The 20838-nt window shown below is 43.5% G+C and overlaps 2 long non-coding RNA genes across 2 annotated transcripts in view; one reads left to right on the plus strand and one right to left on the minus strand.

Annotated features, from left to right (window-relative positions):
- LOC149456221 (uncharacterized) overlaps window positions 1-17466 on the plus strand; it is a 35969-nt gene extending 18503 nt beyond the window's left edge. The window contains exon 3 of the long non-coding RNA XR_016313930.1: window positions 17269-17466. This is a non-coding gene — a long non-coding RNA (uncharacterized LOC149456221). The remainder of the gene's footprint in view (window positions 1-17268) is intronic.
- Window positions 15784-19330, minus strand: LOC149456222 (uncharacterized). Its single transcript, XR_016313929.1, has 4 exons — window positions 19181-19330; window positions 18210-18317; window positions 17600-17677; window positions 15784-16125 (listed from the first exon to the last, which is right to left on the minus strand). It is a non-coding gene; the product is annotated as an uncharacterized LOC149456222 (long non-coding RNA).
- Between the last annotated feature and the right edge of the window lie 1508 nt (window positions 19331-20838).

The raw sequence follows: 20838 nt of genomic DNA on the forward strand, positions 1-20838 counted from the left end.
GGCTGTCATTGCTTCTCTGGCTATTAGCTGATTGATTTCAGCAGGCTGCACCAGTTTCATCCATTTTTCTCATGCAATACCTTCCATTGCCTTACCTTCATTACGGCCTCCATCCATCTGGTTCTGGTCACACAAGAGTTTATTTATACCATGTATTGCATGGACTTTGAGGCTTTTGCCCTGTACAGTGACTTTATACCTTGTGATCCTCTTTGGCCAACAGCCATGTCCACACTGGCCTTTGCATATTGCTATATATTCTAATGCTATATGTTTATGCATTGATGTTTGTTGTTTAGCTGTGTAATATATCTATATGGTTGGCACTTCCAGGAACCCCCGGTGTGTGCAGTAGGCTTACTCTCCATCTAGTGGGTTTTGGGGGGTTGGGGGTGTCAGTGGGCTGGAACTATCTCCCTCAGCTCCTCCTCTCTCCTTTGTGAGTGGGATGGTGGGATGTGAGGGTCCTCTATCTAGGGGAGGAGTTCCTTGTGCGGGTATTTGGGGGTTGGTTAGGATTGGTGGGGTGGTTTGGGCCAGGGGTTGGGTGTTGGAGGGTTGGGTCAGGTTAGTCCCAGTGGACCAACTCCATCCTTGGTCCATCCCTGATGGTTCCCTCTTGATATCTCGGGAGGTAGAGTCCTCTGTCATGCAGGATTATCATGTCTCCGATGGCCTATTACTGTTTATGGTGCATAATAAATTTTATTTGAGGTTAGTTTTTTAGGTGTGCGGCCTTTTTTCTTCTCCTTTTTTTTGCAGGTTCTAGGTTGAGGCTTATTACAAACAGGCATCTAGCACTAAAATTACGATGACTAGCATTGAGTAGGTTAGCGTAGTGTAACACAGCTGATCACATGACAGAGCCGACGTTATCTGCTCTTTACAGTGATCAGTGATCCACTGTGTCCATCCCGAGGGCGTGCATGCGCAAGTAGAGTGGGAGGACGTCACCCTATTGAGCATCTGTGGGGCATCCTCACATGGAAGGTGGAGGAGTGCAAGGTCTCTAACATCCACCAGCTTGGTGATGTCGTCATAGAGGAGTGGAAGAGGACTCCAGTGGCAACCTGTGAAGCTCTGCTTAACTCCTTATCCAAAAGGGTTAAGGCAGTGCTGTGAAATAATGGTGGCCACACAAAATATTGACACTTTGGGCCCAATTTGGACATTTTCACTTAGGGGTGTACTCACTTTTGTTGCCAGCAGTTTAGACATTAATGGCTATGTGCTGAGTTATTTTGAGGGGAGGGCAAATTTACACTGTTATACAAGCTGTACACTTACATTGTAGCAAAGTGTCACTTCTTCAGTGTTGTCACATGAAAAAGATATAAAAAATATTTACAAAATGCGAGGGGTGTATATTTTTTTTTACAAAGTCCATACTTCTCTTTTAAAATAGTTAATTTGATTTCTTCAAAGGTTACACAAAAGTTACTACATTTTACTTTTGCTCACCACTTTCTCCAAAAGTTCTCTGTATATTTTGATGACACATTTACCTAAATGTCATATTACTTCAATCAGTTTTAGAAAAACGGGACTTTAATGGTATCTATCAGGTGTGTAACTGCAGATCATGGTGCCCCAATGCAGAATTTTGATGCAGCACCCTGGTGGCCTCCCTGCTATTGTTGATCTTAAAGTTGTTCTAAAGGCTTAAGGTTTTTTACCTTCTTGTGTTGTATGCATGAAGCTAAAAACCCTTCAGTGTGCAGCAGCCTCCCAGCTCCCCTAACATTCACCTGAGCCCGATCTCTGTATAGCAATGTGCATAGGAGACTCAGCTTTCCTGGGCCTCTCCATCCTCATTGGCTGAGACACAGCAGTGGGAGCCATTGTCAATCACAGCTTGTGAGGAGGGAGCGGGGGGTTCGGCTGAGTCCCGCTCTGCTGTGTCTGATGTAGCGCCCTCTAGGTAGCTAGGTTATTTCTGTAAGACAGAGGCTGGGTAGCAGCCTGGGATGAATCAGCCTGGGAGTGAGGTAGTGAGTTCACCTCAGGACAGGCTGGGAGGTATTACAGGTCAGGGCTTCTGGAGCCCTCCCACCATTCCAGAAACTTATAGAATTTTCTGGAAGAGGGGTGGAGGAGGCCTAGGTCTGCATGTTTAGGGGAACTTGGCTAATCCCCTGGCAGAAGGCCAGGCAAAGTGACCATGGACAACCCTTAAATGTGGCAGAGTTTGTGCAGCAGTAGTGTGTTTGATGGATGGAGAGGAAGGTGGGAGTGTGAATCCTGGGAGGGGGCCCCAGGGAGGGGAGCCTACCTATAGGCCATTTGCTGGACAAAAGTATTTCCACTCCACCATCTCCGAGGGAGGACAACCTGTCAGCTGGGAAGCAGCCAGCCCAGGGTAAGGCCTGAAAGCAGCTTTAACTCATCAAACTGACAGGACAGTGTGAGTACTTTTATACCCCCTGGGCTAGATAAAGGGAGAGAGTGGTCAGGTGCAAGACCCAACTAGTTAGCTAGTTTATTTATTTATTGCAAGTACTTATATAGCACCACCAATGTACGCAGCGCTTTACATATATATGTATATATATATTGTACACTCACATCAGTCTCTAACCCTCAAGGAGTGTACAATCTAAAATCCCTGAGATTCATACTTACACATACTAAGGCCAATTTAGACAGGAGCCAATTAACCTACCAGCATGTCTTTGGAGTGTGGCAGGAAACTGGAGTACCCAGAGTAAACCCACACAGGCACAGGGAGAACATGCAAACTCCAGGCAGGTGGTGCCGTGGTTTGGATTTGAACCAATGACCCTAGTACTGCCAGGCAGAAGTTCTAACCATTTAGCCACATTTTTGTGGTGTTACTCAGTAGGCAGCTTGTGCATGCATTTTAGAGGTACATCAGTTAATTTCTAAAGGGCTCATGTTGTGTCTCCACACACTAAAAAATGCACCATAACACATACACCACTGAACACCTGCGTTGCATTGGGAAAATAAAGGTCAGCAGTATTTTTCAGTGTGTAGATGCTCTTTAAGGATCCAGAGGAAATAGGTGGGCACAAGCAGAGACAGGAGCCAATTAACCTACCAGCATGTCTTTGGAGTGTGGCAGGAAACTGGAATACCCAGAGGAAACCCACGCAGGCACAGGCAGAACATGAAAACTCCAGGCAGGTGGTGCCATGGTTGGGATTTGGCCCCAACGACCCTAATACTGCCAGGCGGAAGTACTAACCATTTACCCACTGTGCTGCTAGATCTTGGAATCTTGCCCAGGGATACCCTCAGTGGAGCTGGGTCAAGAGGGGGACTCATTTGGGGTCTGAGGAGGTACACCAAGGGGACTTCAGGGCTCCTTAACAGAGACAGTGCTATTTTTGGATGCACAGCTTTTGTACAGTGTACACGTTAAGACATTTGTCCTCAAGTTTGCAGTTCCTTGGGCATCCAATATACCCCTAGACCCCATCCAAGTTGTTCAGTCCTTAATAAAAAACAATTAAAAACAAGCTCAAAGACTGAATTACTAACTCTGTGCATGTGAAGATGTGGGAAAAATGCATGTTGCCTGACCGTGCAAAGCTTACGGGACCCAAAACTCAGCATCCCCTGAGGATGTAGTGCTACACTCATGAACGCAGAGAGTGGGACTGGGGAGCGAGCTTGTACCAGAGCCCCTATAGCAAACAGCTTGCTGTGGTGGCACTTCTCAGGTGGGGAGAGCCAGAAGTGCCGACAGGGAACCCAGGAAGAGGAGGATCAGAGCTGCTCTGTGCAAAACCACTGAGTAGAGCATGTAAGTATTTTATTAAATATATACTGTATGTACAAAAAAAACAAGCCTTTAGTTTCACTTTAAAATAAAGCATGTCTATATTGAAGGGAGGTAGTAGGACTAGGGACCAGTTCTGTGGACAGAAGTTGTCAGGTAAGAGGGGTATCAGTACATAAAATTAAAGAGGTCCTTCAGTCCCAGACCAAAAAAAATAAATGTCATCAATTACAAATATTGTAGCTGCTGACTTTAAGTAAGTCCCTGGCTTATTAACCCTGGCTGGTTCTTCACCAGTCTTTGGGCCCCAGGCACCTCCATGCTAACTGTGGGAAGCCGGGTGTGACTCTGCAGCTTTGCAGGCAGCTCCCCACTACACATGCTTGTGCCATGCTATGCCCTAGAGATGGTCCTGCAGCCTTTTGGGACCTGTGACGTATTCCAAAAGGTTGCATGCAGAGAGGGTGGGAAGCTGAAGCGGGAAGTGTTAAAAGTCCCCACAGCCCCTAAAAAAAGGAAAGTGTCTGAAAGGTGAGGAGGGCAGGAGGAGGCATAAAAGTGGAACTTCTTTTTTGGAGTTAAGTTCTGCTTTAACTTTTAACTTTCATTTTTCAGCCAACTATCCTGAATGCAGCAGCTCACTAGTCTTTTTCAGTATCTCAGATCTCAGGGCCTCAGTGTAAATTTTAAGCCCTTGTAACCCTTCCACCACCACAACAAGCAAGTGCTGAAAGAGAAGGCCTACTAGTAAGTAAAAAAAAAATCTAAAAAACAAGATTTGTAGTAGCAACACTAATGACCATTATAATATTCTATATTATGGAATAATTGTTGGTATTAAATCACACTACACACATTTGCAAATACTGTATATGTGAAAGCCACAGTGCCTTGCAAGGCTCCTCTGTATACTGTGGTCTTAACTCATCATTTTGAGGTTCTGAGTTGGAACAAATATAGCAATGAAAGAATGAAGGGTAGGTTTGCCTGGAAGGAGCCAACTCCTTAAAGGTACAGGAACACATCAGACACCCAGCAAGCGCACAATGGCAGCTGAAAGCATTCAATGTGTCCCGGCATTAAATTCAATTGTGCAGATAAATGGCAACCACCTCAGAAGAGGTTTGGCACTGCGGCTTTCACATACATTTGCAAGTGTGTGCAAGAAAAGCTTCTCTTTCCGTGCAAACTGTTAGACAGGGCTAAATTGGTTTTGTTGCAGGCTAGCTGGTAAGTGTGCTGGAAATTTTCTGTTTGTAATGTGCAAAGCACCTTCCATGTGCTCCTTACTGTAAAGGCTAGTTATAGATTGGGATGGTTGTCATTCATCTGCACATCTTGCCAGTTTTTTCCTGAGGAGACACTCTGGAATGCTTGCTTTAGACATAAAGAGTTAATTACAGTGCTGACCCGCAGTGGCGTCCCGAGACAGGTGCGGGGGTTGCGCGCCACACCAGGTGACACCTACCGCATGGGGTGACACCGGACCTGCTCCACGAAAAGGTAACTTGTAAAGCAAGTCGACAATCCCCACAGGATGGATCGGATCTGTGGATTGGGGAGCATAATGGATAGGACTCCGATCCATTATGCTCAATCCACAGATCCAAACCATCCTGAGGGGATCGTCGGCATGCAACCTATACGGGGTGACACCAGACCGGCTCCACGAAAAGGTAAGTTGTAAAGAAAGCCGACGATCCCCGCAGGATGGATCGGATCTGCAGATTGGGGAGCATAATGGATTGGAGTCCGAACCATTATGCTCCATCCGCAGATCCGATCCATTCTGTGGAGATCGTCGGAGGGGTCTCACCAAGTGTTATCGCACCGGGTGACACCAACCCTAGGACGCCCCTGCTGACCCGGTTTCTCCTTACTGCACAGCCTGCAAAGGGGGATTTGTTACTAGCAACAATAATGCTTAAATCTCCTCCTGTGTGTCTGATGTCAGCTCTTTTAACTGGAGACATCACAGGGGATACAGAGTCGGTGTCAACAGAAACCTCTGCAATCCTTAATAATAAAGTACTGGGTTTGTGGTATCTTCACATATACACCAATTTTTAATGTTGAATTTGACTTAAGGACCCCCCTAATAGGTCCCCTTTTACTCCCAGGCCCCATATCAGCAGCATGGGCTAACATGGCTATTGTTATACCATTGGTGCCCACAACTTTATAATCCATGGCATTATTTGAAATTCATAACCCACAAAAACAGTAAAAATGTTTGGCTGATAATTATTGCGATCTTTCCTTTTTCATCAATGCCAGCACTGATTTTCTGAACTACTTTATACAGTGCAATATGTTTCGCCAAGGCTTTTCACCCATTTTGTATATGTATTAGGTTGCTGAAAATCATCTTCTCATTCAGTGACTATTGTGACGAAAGCGGTGCCTGACCCCTGCCCTTCTCACCAACTTGTGACAAAGCACCAGCCGATCTCACACCACGCTGTCACTTGCGTAACAATGCCACTCTCAGCTGCACCCTACACAAAGATTTTCCAGCTCGCAGGACCACACAACCTAGGTGCCAGCAGCCTCAGAGCGATGGCCACTGGGTTAAGTTAATTATGCAATTAACCATTCAAACTCCAAACTGCCACCAGATAGCTTTGGGACTATCAACCCTTCACAATGTTAGCAAGAACAAATATGAACAATAAATGTCTGTAACACACACTGTCACCAGAGACAGGTATATTAAGAGGGTTATTATATACAGTAGCACTTTTCAAGAGACAGGGATTCTTTAGTTTGCATTAAAAGTCTTAGAGATAATTTTAACACTTTTCAAAATAGAGTTTATTAATGAAGAAGTCAAATGGTGCAATTAAATTATTTACAGAAAAAGATGTTACAAAGAAATAAAGAGAACAATAAAGTAACAGAGAAAAAGGAAAGGAGGTAAGAAAGCAGAATACTTGCAAAGTCCTTGGTTTTAGCAGAGTCCAATTGTCCAAGCAAATAACGTGCCGTGGCTCTCTTGGGTGTTTCTTGGTTGATGGTAAATGAGAGCTCCCCTACTAGATCTGGTCAGTCCCTTTTCTATGATATCAAAGAGGTGTTGCCTGAGAACAACTGACCAATCATCCGGTTTAGGGGATGGGTGCTAGGAGGTCACCAAATTTATTACCAAGTTCCAACTACAGTTTCATACTAATATTAACAACTTCCAATACATGCAGGTGGTATTCTAGCAACTGGCAGATTATTATTCAGAATTATATTTAGATCCCAGGGATACCAAACACAGCACAGCGTACCTTTGTCACCCAGGAGGGAGGAGACTGCTTTCTCCCCTTCCCTATGTGCTACCATAGTCATTTATGACCTTAATTTGTTCAGTATGATATTCCCCATTCAAATATATACCGTATTTTTCGCCGTATAAGATGCACTTTTTCTTCCCCAAAACTGGGGGGGAAATGTCAGTGCGTCTTATAAGGCGAATATGGAGCGGCCGGTCTGGTATTTCCACCGCGGCCGTGTCAGAATACCGGGCCGGCCGCTCAGCTCTGCAGCGGGACCTTACCTGTTCCTCTATCCAGCGGCGTGTTGTCTTCCCAGCTTCTGTAGTGTGGGCACTGGGCATGACAGCCGGGTGCCCAGTGCGCATGCGCGAGAAGCGGTGCGCTTTGTGAATGGTAAGGCGGTACCTGGGACACATGACAGATCCCAGAAGCCGCCGGAGCAATCACAAAGCGCAAGTGCTTCTCGCTCATGCGCACTGGGCACCCGGCTGTCATGCCGAGCGCCATTACAGAAGCCGGGAAGACAGCGCGCGGCTGGATCGAGGAACAGGTAAGATCAAACAAAAACTCTGCGGAAGTAAGAGCGGGTACCTGTCAAATTCAGGTACCCGCTCCCCACCTCCCCAAAGGTCAGCAGTCATCTGTACTGTCCGCAGTCTCTGGTCATCCCTGTGCTGTCTGCAGTCTCTGGTCATCCCTGTGCTGTCCGCAGTCTCTGGTCATCCCTGTGCTGTCCGCAGTCTCTGGTCATTCCTGTGCTGTCCGCAGTCTCTGGTCATCCCTGTGCTGTCCGCAGTCTCTGGTCATCTCCTGTACTGTGTCTGCAGTCCATTAGTTCAGAATTTTTTTTTCCTGTTTTCTGCCTCTAAAACCTAGGTGCGTCCTATGGTCAGGTGCGTCTTATACGGCGAAAAATACGGTACCTAAAATGAATGTGCCCTGTTCCTGTTGAATTCTATTAATTGTATGTGGAATTGTTACGTTGTGGGATAGACGTTTTATGGCATGCTCTGTATTCCTAGAGCCTTAAAGGTCACATGTGACTGCTTGACTGAGTTATTATGGTTTTACGATAGGGCAGTGGAAAGTGTTTTTCATGGTTTGTGGAAATAGACATCCTGCCAAGACTAATTAGCTGTTTACAGCTCTGGTCAGGTCTGGACACTGCATCTTTTTGTGTTTTAATTAAGAAAAGAGGTTCTTTTGAAGTTTGTTAAAAGTTTAAGCTACAAATTCCATAGTTTGCAAAGGGGGGGGAGGCAGTAGGAACACTGCTCATGAGACCTTCACACGATGGCTTTTGAGTACAACTTCCATGTCTTTATTGCGCACAATTGTTACAGGTATCACTGTGCAAATTTATAGAGCAACCTCTTTGTCAACACTCAGAGCCCATTCACATTAGTGCGTTGGGTTAACGCTCAGTAATGCACAATTATCTGTGTTGGTGCAATGTGGTGCCATTCATTCTGAATAAAGCAGTCAATCTTCCTAGTGCATGTGTTTTAAAATATATGGACTAATTAAAGTATAACTAAAGGCAAAATGTTTTCTTTAGTTTTAGATAGAGTGGAGATGGATTAGAACACTTATCACTTTCTATTGCTGCCTGTGCCCCCGTTAAAGAGATTCACCCTCTTTATTTTTGCTGTTTATCATTATCATTGAAAGTGAAAATAAAAGAAAATCCCAAATTTTGGGTTGTCCCCAGAAAAGTAGAAGATGGGAAATCTTCCAATAGGGACACTAGTTCTGGTTACCTGGGGGTCCCAAAGGAATTCCCTTAATTTGCATGGATTTCCTTTTACTTCCTGTTTAGCTATGGGACAGGAAGTGAAGGTAAATCTTTGCAATGGGACACAGATGTCAAAAAAAAAAATCTGGCAGAGGTTATTCCTCCCTTGCTCCATCCAGTATGAAAAAAAAGTTGTGCCTATAGTTCTACATTAACTTTTATAAATGCATGGTGCATGTCACATTATGCAAAAGAAAGTTATTTAGTCTGAATAGCATCCTATTTTACATGGAATAATTAACCACCTGTAAATTCTCACTGAATGTCACATTGTGTGTTAGGTAGTCATTCATTCTGAGTGGCACCCCGATGCACCTTGTCAAAGGGCAGTGCCTGTCTGTCAAGCACCTTTTTTGGTTTGGTTTGGTGTGTTAGGCCACCCATTTCAATGAATGGACTGCCTTAATGCACCACACATTAAGACATGTGCACTGTGACACCTCAATGGTGTGAATGAGCTCTTAGGGACATATTGGCAAAGCACTGAATGTGACACTCCCCCAGCATTTAATGATGGTTAATCATTCCCTGTACTTTTAAGCGCTTGGACTAGGGAGAATGACTGCTTATTGTATAGGTCACTAGATCTTAGTTTCGAGCTAAGTAAAGCCCTGTATACACGTTGAAAATATCGGACGAATGATCGTCCGTTTTTTTTTGCATGCTAGTATCATATCGAAAGTGAAGAGGTTACTAAAGTTACGAAAATTCTTGAATAAAAATTCAGAAGTGATGTAATAGAATGTAGCACTACCCTCTTAGGAGTTGCTAAAGATTTGGGTCCCCCTATAGTCCTGCACAGTCAGGCAACACGCATTTTCTTCAGACCTTGCACACTGGAGTTAGTAAACAGTCTTTGAGCTTGGTTTTTAGGTTTTATTAAGGGGTTTGAACTTCGATGGAGTTGAGAGGTGTATGGGATGCCCAAGGAACTACAACTTGAGGACAAACTCCTTAGCAACTATGTACAAGTCTCTATACAGCAAAATCTCTTCTTGGAGAGTTCTCCTGGTGTATCACCCCAGACCCAAGATTAAATCTTTTCTTCACCCAGCTGCCTGAGGGAATCCCTGGGCAAGAATAAAGAAGCTGCCACTTTAGATGAAAGCAGTCCCAGATGAGGAGCTAGTCAGGTTTCCCACCAGAATGCTCTCTCCCCTTATCAGGCCCAGGGGGTGTAGGATTACTCCCTAAGTCCTCTCCAGTAATACATGAACATAAAATATGCAGCACTAAAAATTGGATAATAAAATAGATAATAAAATGTACATGATATACGTGTGCAAATGAGCAACATAACTTAGTGCTGAAACCAATGATGAAAAGCAATATCAAATATCCTGAAGGAAAAAGGTGCATATAGTGACAATAGTGCCAAAGTCAGTCTATTCGGTGGTATTGAAAAATGATAAAAACAATCCGTGACATCTGTGGCTTAGAAAGTGAATGTTGATTGCGCTAACCAGATAGTGCAATTATTGCGCATTGGAGTAAATAGGACCTACTTCTGGTCATCTGGATCTGGAGCACTGCAACGTGGATCGTCACCAGGTCACCAGCATTCAGGTACTATGCATCTGAAGGTAGAAAGCTCATCACCAGGTATTCCGTCATCAGTCACCAGAGGAATGTTACCCACTCTCATATGTCAGGAATCACCTTAGGGGGGGCTCGCAGGACAAACAAGCCCAGAAGAGAGGTATCCGATAGTGTAGTATTTTTATTAAAGGATGTAATATAAAAACAGGTAAACAACTTACATAAAATATCAAGATGGCCACCGGTCGTTCATAAGGACCGTGCGGGCTAAGGTCACTGTGTGGGGGCACCTTTCCTGATGCGTTTCGTGTAAGTACACTTTTTCAGGTGCCCATCTGACCACAACACTTTCTCCCACTCCTTCTCTGAATCATTTAGATGTTTACTGGCAAACGTCAGACTTTCACATTTACATGTGCCTTCTTGAGGAGGGGGACCTTGCGGGCGCTGCAGGATTTCAATCCATGGAGGCATATTGTGTTACCAATGGTTTATTTGGTGACTGTGGTCCCAACTGCCTTGAGCTCATTCACAAACTACTCCCAAGTAATTCTGGGTTGATCCCTCATTTGTCTCATCACCCTTACCCCATGAGGCGAAATCTTGCTTGGATCTCTAGACCGAGGGCAATTGATGATTATTTTGTATTTCTTCCATTTGCGAATAATCACTCCAACAGTTGTCTCCTTCTCACCAAGCTTCTTGCTGATGGTCTTATAGCCAATTTCAGCCATGTGCAGGTCTACAATCTTGTCCCTGATGTCCTTTGACAGCTCTTTGGTCATTTGCCCATAATGATGGTGAGGTTTGAATGGAAGAAAGAGATTCTGTGCACAGGTGTCTTTAGGAGCACCTTCTTATATTGACAGGACTAATCTGTGGCCCACATGAGCACATAGCCAGTCTGTAGGAGCCAGAATTATTGTTGGTTGGTAGGGAATCAAACACTTATTTTACTCACTGAACTGCAACTCCATTTAAAGCATATTTTTTTTTCTGGATTTTTGTTTGATATTCTGTCTCTATCATTTAAAATATACCTATGATAAAAAATGATAGACCCTTCATTTCTTTGTAAGTGGGAAAACTTACAAAAGCTGCAGGGGATCAAATAATTGCATTCCCCACTGTATACCCAGGTCCAGCCAACAATTAAAGTGATCACTTAAAAGTGTCTGGAAACCTATATTTTTTTTATAAAAACATGTCACCAACTTACCTGCTCTGTGCAATCATTTTGCACAGAGTAGCCCCAATCCTACTTTTCTGGGGTCCCCTCTGCCAAGTGCCCCCCATAGCAAGCCGAATGCTATGGGGGCACTCATGCAGGCTCACTCCTAAGACACATCTGTGTGTCCATTGACACACAGAGTAGAGTGTTGCTCGGCTCTGCCCCCTGCTCTCTCCGCACTGGCTGCGATTGACAGTTGCCAATGGCTCCTGCTACTGTCTCTGAGGGAGAGAGCCTCAGTGCTGGATCGAGATTGGACTTAGGTAAGCATGTTGGGGGGGGCTGCACTCGGAAGGTTTTTTTTACCTTTATGCAGTAAAGGCATTAGGTTAAAAAAAGACCTTCAGCCTCTAGAATCATTTTAAGGAGAAGAAAAGATGATTATTAATTTTTAATTTTATAGCCACCGTTTAAGTTCCAATTTCCAGAAACTGTTAGTAAAAAGCCTGCATAGAGTGTCTTAGTGCCCATGATTGGACTTTATTACTATTGCAGCCATTACTAGCATTACTAGCACCTGAGGGGCTTCTTTTGAAAACCCAGGGACTATTGATTCTAATGGGAAACAAAGAGGTGCTGATTTGGTGCAGACTGAAGAGTGCTGTAAATGCTGACTATTATTATTAAGGTAGGCATACATGGATGGGCTGAATCAGTCTACATTTAGGCTGTGAGTGGCCCTGACAACACCACCCAGGTTGATCAAATCAACTGAGCTAGGTGGAAAATATTCCCTCAAAGAGTGACTGCATCCTATCAGATGCATGCCCTATTCAGGTATTCAGACAGCCGCGGTTGCTGTGGCTGTCTGAATACTATGCTTGGCATGTAGTGTGGAAGTAGAAATCGATTGCTTTTCTCTCATTCAATCTATGGAATGAATGAGAAAAATCTAAATGTGTATTGCTAGCTTTAGTGGAGGGGGATTTTGCTTATACCAGCTACTGTACCTAAATAAAGCAGAGAGTGATTTAAGATCTTTTGAGGTTTTAAGACCTGAATATTAGAACACTCAGAGCAGCTAGCTGTACTGTGTCATTATACAGGTGTGTAAGTCTGATAACCAGTGACTAAGTAGTAAGTGTTTCTGCTTCAGAATGCAAAAACAGATCCTCTCTGAATGTAGCAACCAGCCCAGAAAACCACATCTGGAATATTACTTCCCTCTGTATTTTATTGTATGAGTAAAGCAAGCCTTAAGATTTCTTTAAAAAGTTTTATAATAAAGGCCAACAGTCTAAAAAAAGAAATAAAGAGTTCAAGAAATAAACTACAAAACACAGCAACCTATAACAACTCAAATCATTAAAATGACTAAAGTAGGGCCAACATAAGCTAGATTCTGATCGGTTATCAGTTGGCAATTGTATTTATTTCTTTGCTTCTTGCGTTGGTTTATTGAATAAAAAGGTTAGTCTAGCAGGATGTTAGGGCAGAAACCTCAAAAGCTTGTGTTGTTTTACTGCGGATAACCAGGGGAGTATCTGCCGCAAGGCAAACAAGGCGTTTGCCTAGGGCGGCAGTTTTCAGGGGGGCGGCCCTGCCCCCAGGCAGAAGGGACAAGGGACCAAGGCTTGGCAGGTTAGGAGAGCTTGGCAGGGTTCGGGCGGGAGGCAGGCTCAGGTGGAAGGCAGGGTTTAGACAGGGGTGGGCTCAGCAAGTTTTGAGCAGGGGAAGGTGGGCTCGGCTTATGTCATCTTGAGTTAATGGCAAGCCAGCTGTCTTACCCTCTCTGTGCCTTCCCGGAGCTCTGATTCCCTGTTGTACCCACTGCCATCATTAAGATCCGGCAAGAAGCCCAGAGCCGGACTGACCATTGCAGCTATGCTCCACTTACCCAGCCTCTCTGCAGCCAGCCGGCTGTCTATTCCATTCACTGCATAGGGCCGGAGGGCAGAGCCTAGAGGTCAGCTGACCGTGCAGAGGGGGTGCAGAAGAGGAGACCATCGCTGCAAGGCAGGTATCAGTGCAGCCGCAGACACCACGGACCCCAGATAAGGGCCCCTTTACTTGTCAAAGAGAGTCTCCCCCTCTCTCTCTCCTCCCCTCTCTCTCTCTTCTCCCCCCTCTCTGTTCTCCCCCCCTCTATGTTCTCCCCCCCTCTCTTCTCTCCCCCACTCTCTCTCCCTGTCTCCCCCTCTCTTCCCCCCTCTCTCTCCCTGTCTCCCCCTCTCTCTCCCTGTCGCTCCCCCCTCTCTCTCTCTACCCCCCCTCTCTCTCCCCTCTCTCTCTTCTCCGCTCTCTCTCTTCTCTCTCTCATTTTGCACAAGATAAAAGTAGTCTGGGGGCTAACAAGCCTCTGGATTACTTTTACAGGCAGCGGAAGGGTGTCCCTCCCCCTCCTGCCACCGACGCCTTTACCAGGCTCTACCATGCAGTCCCAATGCAAACGGTCAGACTGATCTGTGTCTGATCGCATGCATTGGGAGGCCAGAGGAGAGATTTGGGGTCTAATAGACCATAGATCTCTCAATAAACAGGAACTGTCATGGCGTATGCTATCACAAGGGATGTTGTTCATCCCTTGTAATAGAAATAAAGTTGATCAAAAAAAAGTTAAAAAGGTACAGCGTAAAAAAAAAATGTAAATAAAGAAAAAATAAAATTAAAAAAAAAATGAAAGCACCCCCGTTCCCCCATGCTCACAGGCACATAGGTCCCTCACGCATATGTAAATGGAGTTCGCACCACACATGTGAGGTACTGCCATGAAAGTCAGAGTGAGAGTTCTAGCACCAGACCTCCTGTGTAACTCTAAACAGGTAACTTGTAAAGGCTTTTAAATTTTGCCTATGGAGATTTTTAGGTACCATAATTTGGCACCAAATGGTATACCATGGCTGGAGTGGGACAAATTCAGATGGTGGGGGTTGCCCAATTTTAGTCTTTCTGGGGAAGGAGGGGACGCCCAATTTTAGTCTTGCCTAGGGCAACACAAATCCAAAATACATCACTGCATATAACAGTTCATCTTATAGAATGAAATACTGAAATAACAAAACATCATTTTTTTCTCTGTACTTTCCATTAAAGTACTGAAGTATTAAGTAAAGTATTAATAAATCATCCAGTTTTATCTTGAACCAGTGAATAAGGTATTGTCTTCATAAATATGACAAAATACATACATTCATTACCAAAAACAAACTCAAAAAATCGAGTAAGGAATTACATTTGCATTGCAGTACAGATACAATCCCAGCATGCATTCAAATGACAATACCTTTTTTTTACCACAATGCAAAAAAATGAATGCATCTACGTTGCAGCAAATTGATTCATACATGTTGACTGCCAACACGTGTATATCTTGCTTACTAAATTGCGATTGGCTTTCTCAACTGCCTTGTAATTTTTACTAGGATTATAAAACAGCCCATCACAATAGATTGACAATTAAACTATTCAGGCAAGGGGAATTAAACAATAAATGCAAGGGGAATTCTGACAACTGCCATACAGAGGCTATTGTCAAGAGATACTTTGAACCTGTTTTGAGTTGTAATTAAGCTGGGTAAAATCAATGGTGGAGTTAAATAGAGAGAATAACAAATTAACAAAAATCATAATTGGTTGTAACAATATCAACTTCCTGTGTGCTGATTCTCCAGTTGATTTTTCATGTCTTAAAACAGACAAAATGGTAGTTTCAATAAAAATAAAGATGTTTCAGTACACAAAATGGTAAAATGTTGTAAAACAACTTCATTAAAGTGTCATATGAAGTGATCTGTCATATGAAGTGATTAAAGAATGCTGTACTAACTTAGCTATGATGGCGAGGGGAATGTGCAAAGTGCTAGGTGATAAATCAATTATTACGCTTTGGCCCCTCACAATTACATTGGAAACATTACTAACTGCTAGAGGCACAGAGGGCAGGACAGCATACCATGAGCTAGGACGGCAATGCTTACAAAGTATTGGCATCCTCTTACCATCACTACAGCAGTCTGGTTGTTGGGATATTACCCTAATAAGTGACATGCTCAGGAAGGCATAGCACTATTCATATCTTGCTGCAACTAAATACATTTCACAATTAAATTAACAGATTCATTTGCTAATTATGGTGAGCAAAATACTCAGGAAAAATTACATTAAACCAGGAGAAAAAGTAAAAAAAAAATGAAAGTACAAGGGTCTGAATTATGGTAAAAAAAAATATTTTTATATTTTAGTGCCGCTGAAAGAAAAATATGTCAAATTGCTCTGGGTGACATACACATTTTTATACACGAAGACCATTATAAGTGGTTTCAGAGCTAAACTATTTTACAGTACATGATACTGTAAAAATAATACACATTCATAAATCACAACTCTAACTACACGTACATACAATTAATTTTGCACTCATTTAAATCACACAAATAAATTACTAGAATTAAAGTTAAATACCTATTAATTGAATGCCACATAGTTCAACTAGAGACATCGCTTTTGTCATTGAGGTTCTCCTTAGTTTTGTTCATACTAATTAGCATGGGAATACCCAGTGTTTCTGTCATGGTCATCATTTTCTTTATTTTGTTGTGCTTCTTTTCTTTACCTTTAAAAAAAAAACAAAAAAAAACCAAAAGGTTAAAATATAAATATGACATAATGCATCTTGGGAGACTTGTTTGTAAAGGCCATGTTTGAATCATATTTATAATTGTAGTGCGTTTGACACAGTCTAAATAAGCCCCAACTTCTATTCCACATGTGCCGAATCCATCCCTCCAGGTCATTTCATGTGGCCGTCAGCTGCAGCACCCCCCTAGTCTTTGCCCCCACCTTGCCTGAGCAGTCAGCAACTGGAAGGGAGACAAAACCCCTCAGCCAGATCCTCCGTCACTCTGTGCAGCTACGGACAGGCTCATCTCCATCCCCTCCTCTCCTGTCTCAGCATTCAGCAGACTCCAGTCCTTCTCCAGACCCTACCCTTTCTGCTTCCAAGCTCTGCCCCAAGTTTATTCCCTGCAGCAGCAGTAAGGGGGGTGCACTGTAATGCAATGGAGAGTGGGGGACTCTTGACTTCTGATGGTGGGGGGCTCTTGACATCTGATGTAAGGGAGGGTGGGGAGCTCTGCACATCTAGTCTTACAGGTACAACTGGCCCTTTGAGGGCAACCATAATGCTGGTGCAGCTAGACATGCTGATGCGGTTAGACACCCCTGTTCTATTCTATTTTCTCTCACTACAGAAGCCTTGGCATTGGTGTAAGACATGAATTAGGGCAACACTTTGGTTAGCATACATATTGAACCACTTGATTTTCATCTAGGCTACAGGTACTCAGTGTGTAACAAATCTGGCCATTCATGGCAATGGCCAAGTTAGGTAGATGTAGACAAGCCAGGAGGCTACCAAGAGTCTACATTTGTTCAGATGTTTCTGGATGCCCTATAACCATAAATAATTTATTCAGACAGTTCTGTATCTGCTTGGCAAGCTCTTGCCCTGGAAAAGCAGTCATTAGCCTACAAATAGACCAGTTAAAGACAGAGGGCCTAAAATGAGCTTTCCCTGTGATCATCTGCACATACAAGAGGCTTTTTAAATACTTAAAACAAAACTTCACTCTCTCAATCAGCATGGACTATTTCTAATCCTTATGCTGCTAGCATTAGTAAAGTATATCATATTTACTTGTTTTAACCTTTTCTTTTTTTGTATTCCTTCATTAACTTCCTGGTTTACGTGCCTAAGGAAATGATGTCATGCATCCCAGGAGTCTTCAGGAGGGGAAGGAGCTCAGCCAATGCCTGAGCGAAGGACAGATGGATTCCAGGAAGTAACTGCTATGTGAAACATCTGCCCTTACTCAAGATGACCACTGCCAGAAATGCCAGGAGGTGTTTTTCAAAATGTTTTCTTAGCAAAATAAAGCATGGAGACATGAATGGATGGAGGAGTTTGTTTTGAATATTAATAATGAATTGTATAGCATTTTTGGTTTGTGGTGCTCAGATGCAGTGCAGTTCCACTTTAAGTTGGAATCTAAGCATTTGAATCTGAGGTTTAAATCGTCTTAACTTACCCAATCTCCTTCACCTTCTGAATAACCCAGGGCAAGTTAGGTCTGGAGTAAAGAATCTTGCCTTCTTTTGTGATAAACCTGGAAGAAATACATAGTATTTGAGAACACTTCATAAGTGTTTATTAGCATTAAGATATAAACAGCAGATATGCATATAATCAGAAACTGGCTAGTTTTTGCTCATATCAATGTAAACATTTGTTAAAAGTTAATTATACAAATATACTGTATGAATATAGCACAAAGCACAGCACCTACCCTCCCCACAATGCAGCACTTAGGACCTCAGCAGCCCATCACCAGGATCTAGTACAATCACATGGGGTGCAATTATCCCCAATAATGGGTATTTTTGCCCCACTTCCATTCTCTTCCAGCTCAGTGGCTAAGTAATTATCACTCCTGCCTGGCAGCACTAGGGTCGTTGGTTTGAATCCCAACCATGACACTATCTGTATAGAGTTTGCATGTTCTCCCTGTGCCTGCGTAAGCTCTTTCAGGGCAGGGACTGATGTGAATGTACAATATAAATGTAAAGCGCTGCGTAAATTGAGGACCCTATACAAGTACCTGCAACAAATAGTAAATAAATTCTAATCTTAATACTTACATCACAGCTTCAACACAAGGAGGAGCTGCTGTAGGAGGAAGTCCACTATAGGAACTTTGGATTTAGCTGAGGAGACCTTGGTGCAGCAGGTGCTAAATTTATCAGTGTCTGCAAATAATAACAAGTGTAGAGAATTAACCATCACGTGAAATTCTATGTTATTAAAACAAAATGTAAGGTGACAGCAAACTGCATTTCATATACATACCATTTGATATTTCATAAAGGAATATCTCCACCAAAATGAAGAAATCCCCACCAATTCAGCTTTTGGGTTGGTTGCTTGCTTGCTTTTGTGCCTTAGTCTAGAACAGCAAGCCTATAAAAGGTATCACTTTCTTACATCCAGATTCCCAAGATATTTGTTTGTTCTTTCAAATGAGGAATCTGCTACATAACATGACACATCAATTTAGCTAGTGGATAATGGCTTTGCCAATTGGTCCAAATTGAGAATTTAGAGGGAATATATTACTAATGGCGAGATTGCCTTTTAAAATAAAATGGTGAAGGATCTGTATATAAAAATCTTCAGAAGAGGTCCTGAGTAGTCTTTACCAGTCAGTCATATGAAAATCGTCATTTTATGGCTGCATGATTAAATACATTCAGTGTTACAAAAAATCTATTAATAAAAGATGGGATGCAGAAACAAACAGGGAAAATATTGCCCAATAAATAGTTATAACACTGTATTGTCTTCTACTCTTCTTTCTCCTTAAACCGTGCCAAACATTTAAGTCATTTTATAAAAAGTGATACAAATTGGGAGATTTTCTCACAGATTCCTCCCATTGTCCTTGCTTAGGTTCCTTGTGTATATTAGAGGCTGAAGTAAAAAACTCACTAGTTTATGTAGGAAAAATCTTTACTGACCCACTTGTTCCATAAATCAGTTCACATGTAACCATACATCCTTCCACCTGCATATTATCTATCTGCTTACTATGTGTTCTTCTGTCGCCACTTACCAGCAGATACGGTGACTACTGCAACTGCAAGGAGTGCCATACACAGCATGGTCTTCGTGGAGCACATGATGTTGGGGTATCTTTGACCTTTAGGGCTCTTGTCTTCTCCTGTATGCAGAGCTGCTGAGTACTGATAGCCACATGGAGCCATCTTCTTTTATTATTATTATTATTATTATACAGTATTTATAAAGCGCCAATAGTTCGCTCAGCGCTGTACATTACAAAGGGGGACAGAACATGTGACAGAACAATAACAATACAATGCAAAACATGAGGGGATTGAGGGCCCTGCTCTTTCAAGCTTACAATCTAGGAGGGAGGGGATGGTGGCACAGGAGGAGATAGCTGTGGGGGATGGAGTGGTAGGAAGAGTGGAGGAGGTCGGCAAGTTAGCAGGGGGCGGGGTAGGCTTCCCTAAAGAGATGGGTTTTCAGGGTGCGCCTAAAGGAGAGGAGAGTAGGTGATAATCTGATGGGTTGGGGCAGGGAGTTCCAGAGGATGGGTGACACCCTGGAGAAGTCCTGGAGGCGGGCATGGGAGGAGGAGACCAGGGAACTAGAGAGAAGGAGGTCTTGTGAGGAGCGGAGTGTGCGTGCTGGGCGGTACTTGGATATTAGGTCAGTGATGTAGTTCGGGGCAGTATGGTGGACAGCTTTGTACGTCAGCGTTAGGATTTTGAATTTGATCCGTTGCGCAATCGGAAGCCAGTGGAGGGATTGGCAGAGGGGGGTGGCGGAAACGGAGCGGTTGGAAAGGTGAATGAGTCTGGCAGCCGTATTCAGGATGGACTGAAGCGGGGATAGCCAGCGGCGAGGCAGGCCAGTGAGGAGGGAGTTGCAGTAGTCGAGTCGCGATATGATGAGGGAGTGGATGAGCTGTTTAGTGGTTTCTGGAGTTAGGAACGTGCGGATTTTGGCGATGTTGCGGAGGTGGAGTCTGCACGAGTTTGTTAAAGAGTGGACTTGGGGCTGGAAGGATAGGTTGGAGTCCAAAATGACACCAAGTACTCTGGCCTGCGGGGCGGGTTTGATGGTGGCGTTGTTGGACATGATGGAGAAGTCAATGGGGGGTGGTGTCCGGGCTGGAGGGAAGACAAGAAACTCGGTTTTGGAGAGGTTCAGTTTAAGGAAGTGGAGCGACATCCAGTCTGATATGTCGCTCAACAGGTGTGTGATTCGGGCGGAGACCGAGGGGGTGAGGTGGGGGGTTGAGAGATAGATTTGTGTGTCGTCGGCATAGACCCAAAAAGAGGAACTTTACAAAGGCAGAAGGAAATGATGCTGGTATTTCCATGCAGTGATTGCAGCTTCAGCACTTACAGGTGAAACCAAAGATGACAAATATTTTTCTATAGCACTGAATAGCTGAAGATAAAAGAAAAGAAAGAATAATCGTTGCAGAGCTGGCCATCACAGAAACATTGATAATGGTAATGCTGATGATGATAAAAGGTCAATTTAACCAACTTGCTGGTTTATTACATTTTTTATTGACAGCAAGGGCAAAATCTCCTCTTTTCAGATCCCAGTTTTCCCCCCTCCACTAAGTCTCACCACTTCTGCTGCATTCAACGGTATATAAAGTATAAATGGAATATTCCACAGGTGAACAGGGAACCTCCTGATAATGGCTCTGGTGGGTAAGCAGAGTTGAGA

Source organism: Staurois parvus, unplaced genomic scaffold (assembly GCF_062004578.1).
Source record: "Staurois parvus isolate SC_StPar_1 unplaced genomic scaffold, SC_StPar_1.0 ptg000368l, whole genome shotgun sequence".
NCBI classification, from domain to species: Eukaryota; Metazoa; Chordata; class Amphibia; order Anura; family Ranidae; genus Staurois; species Staurois parvus.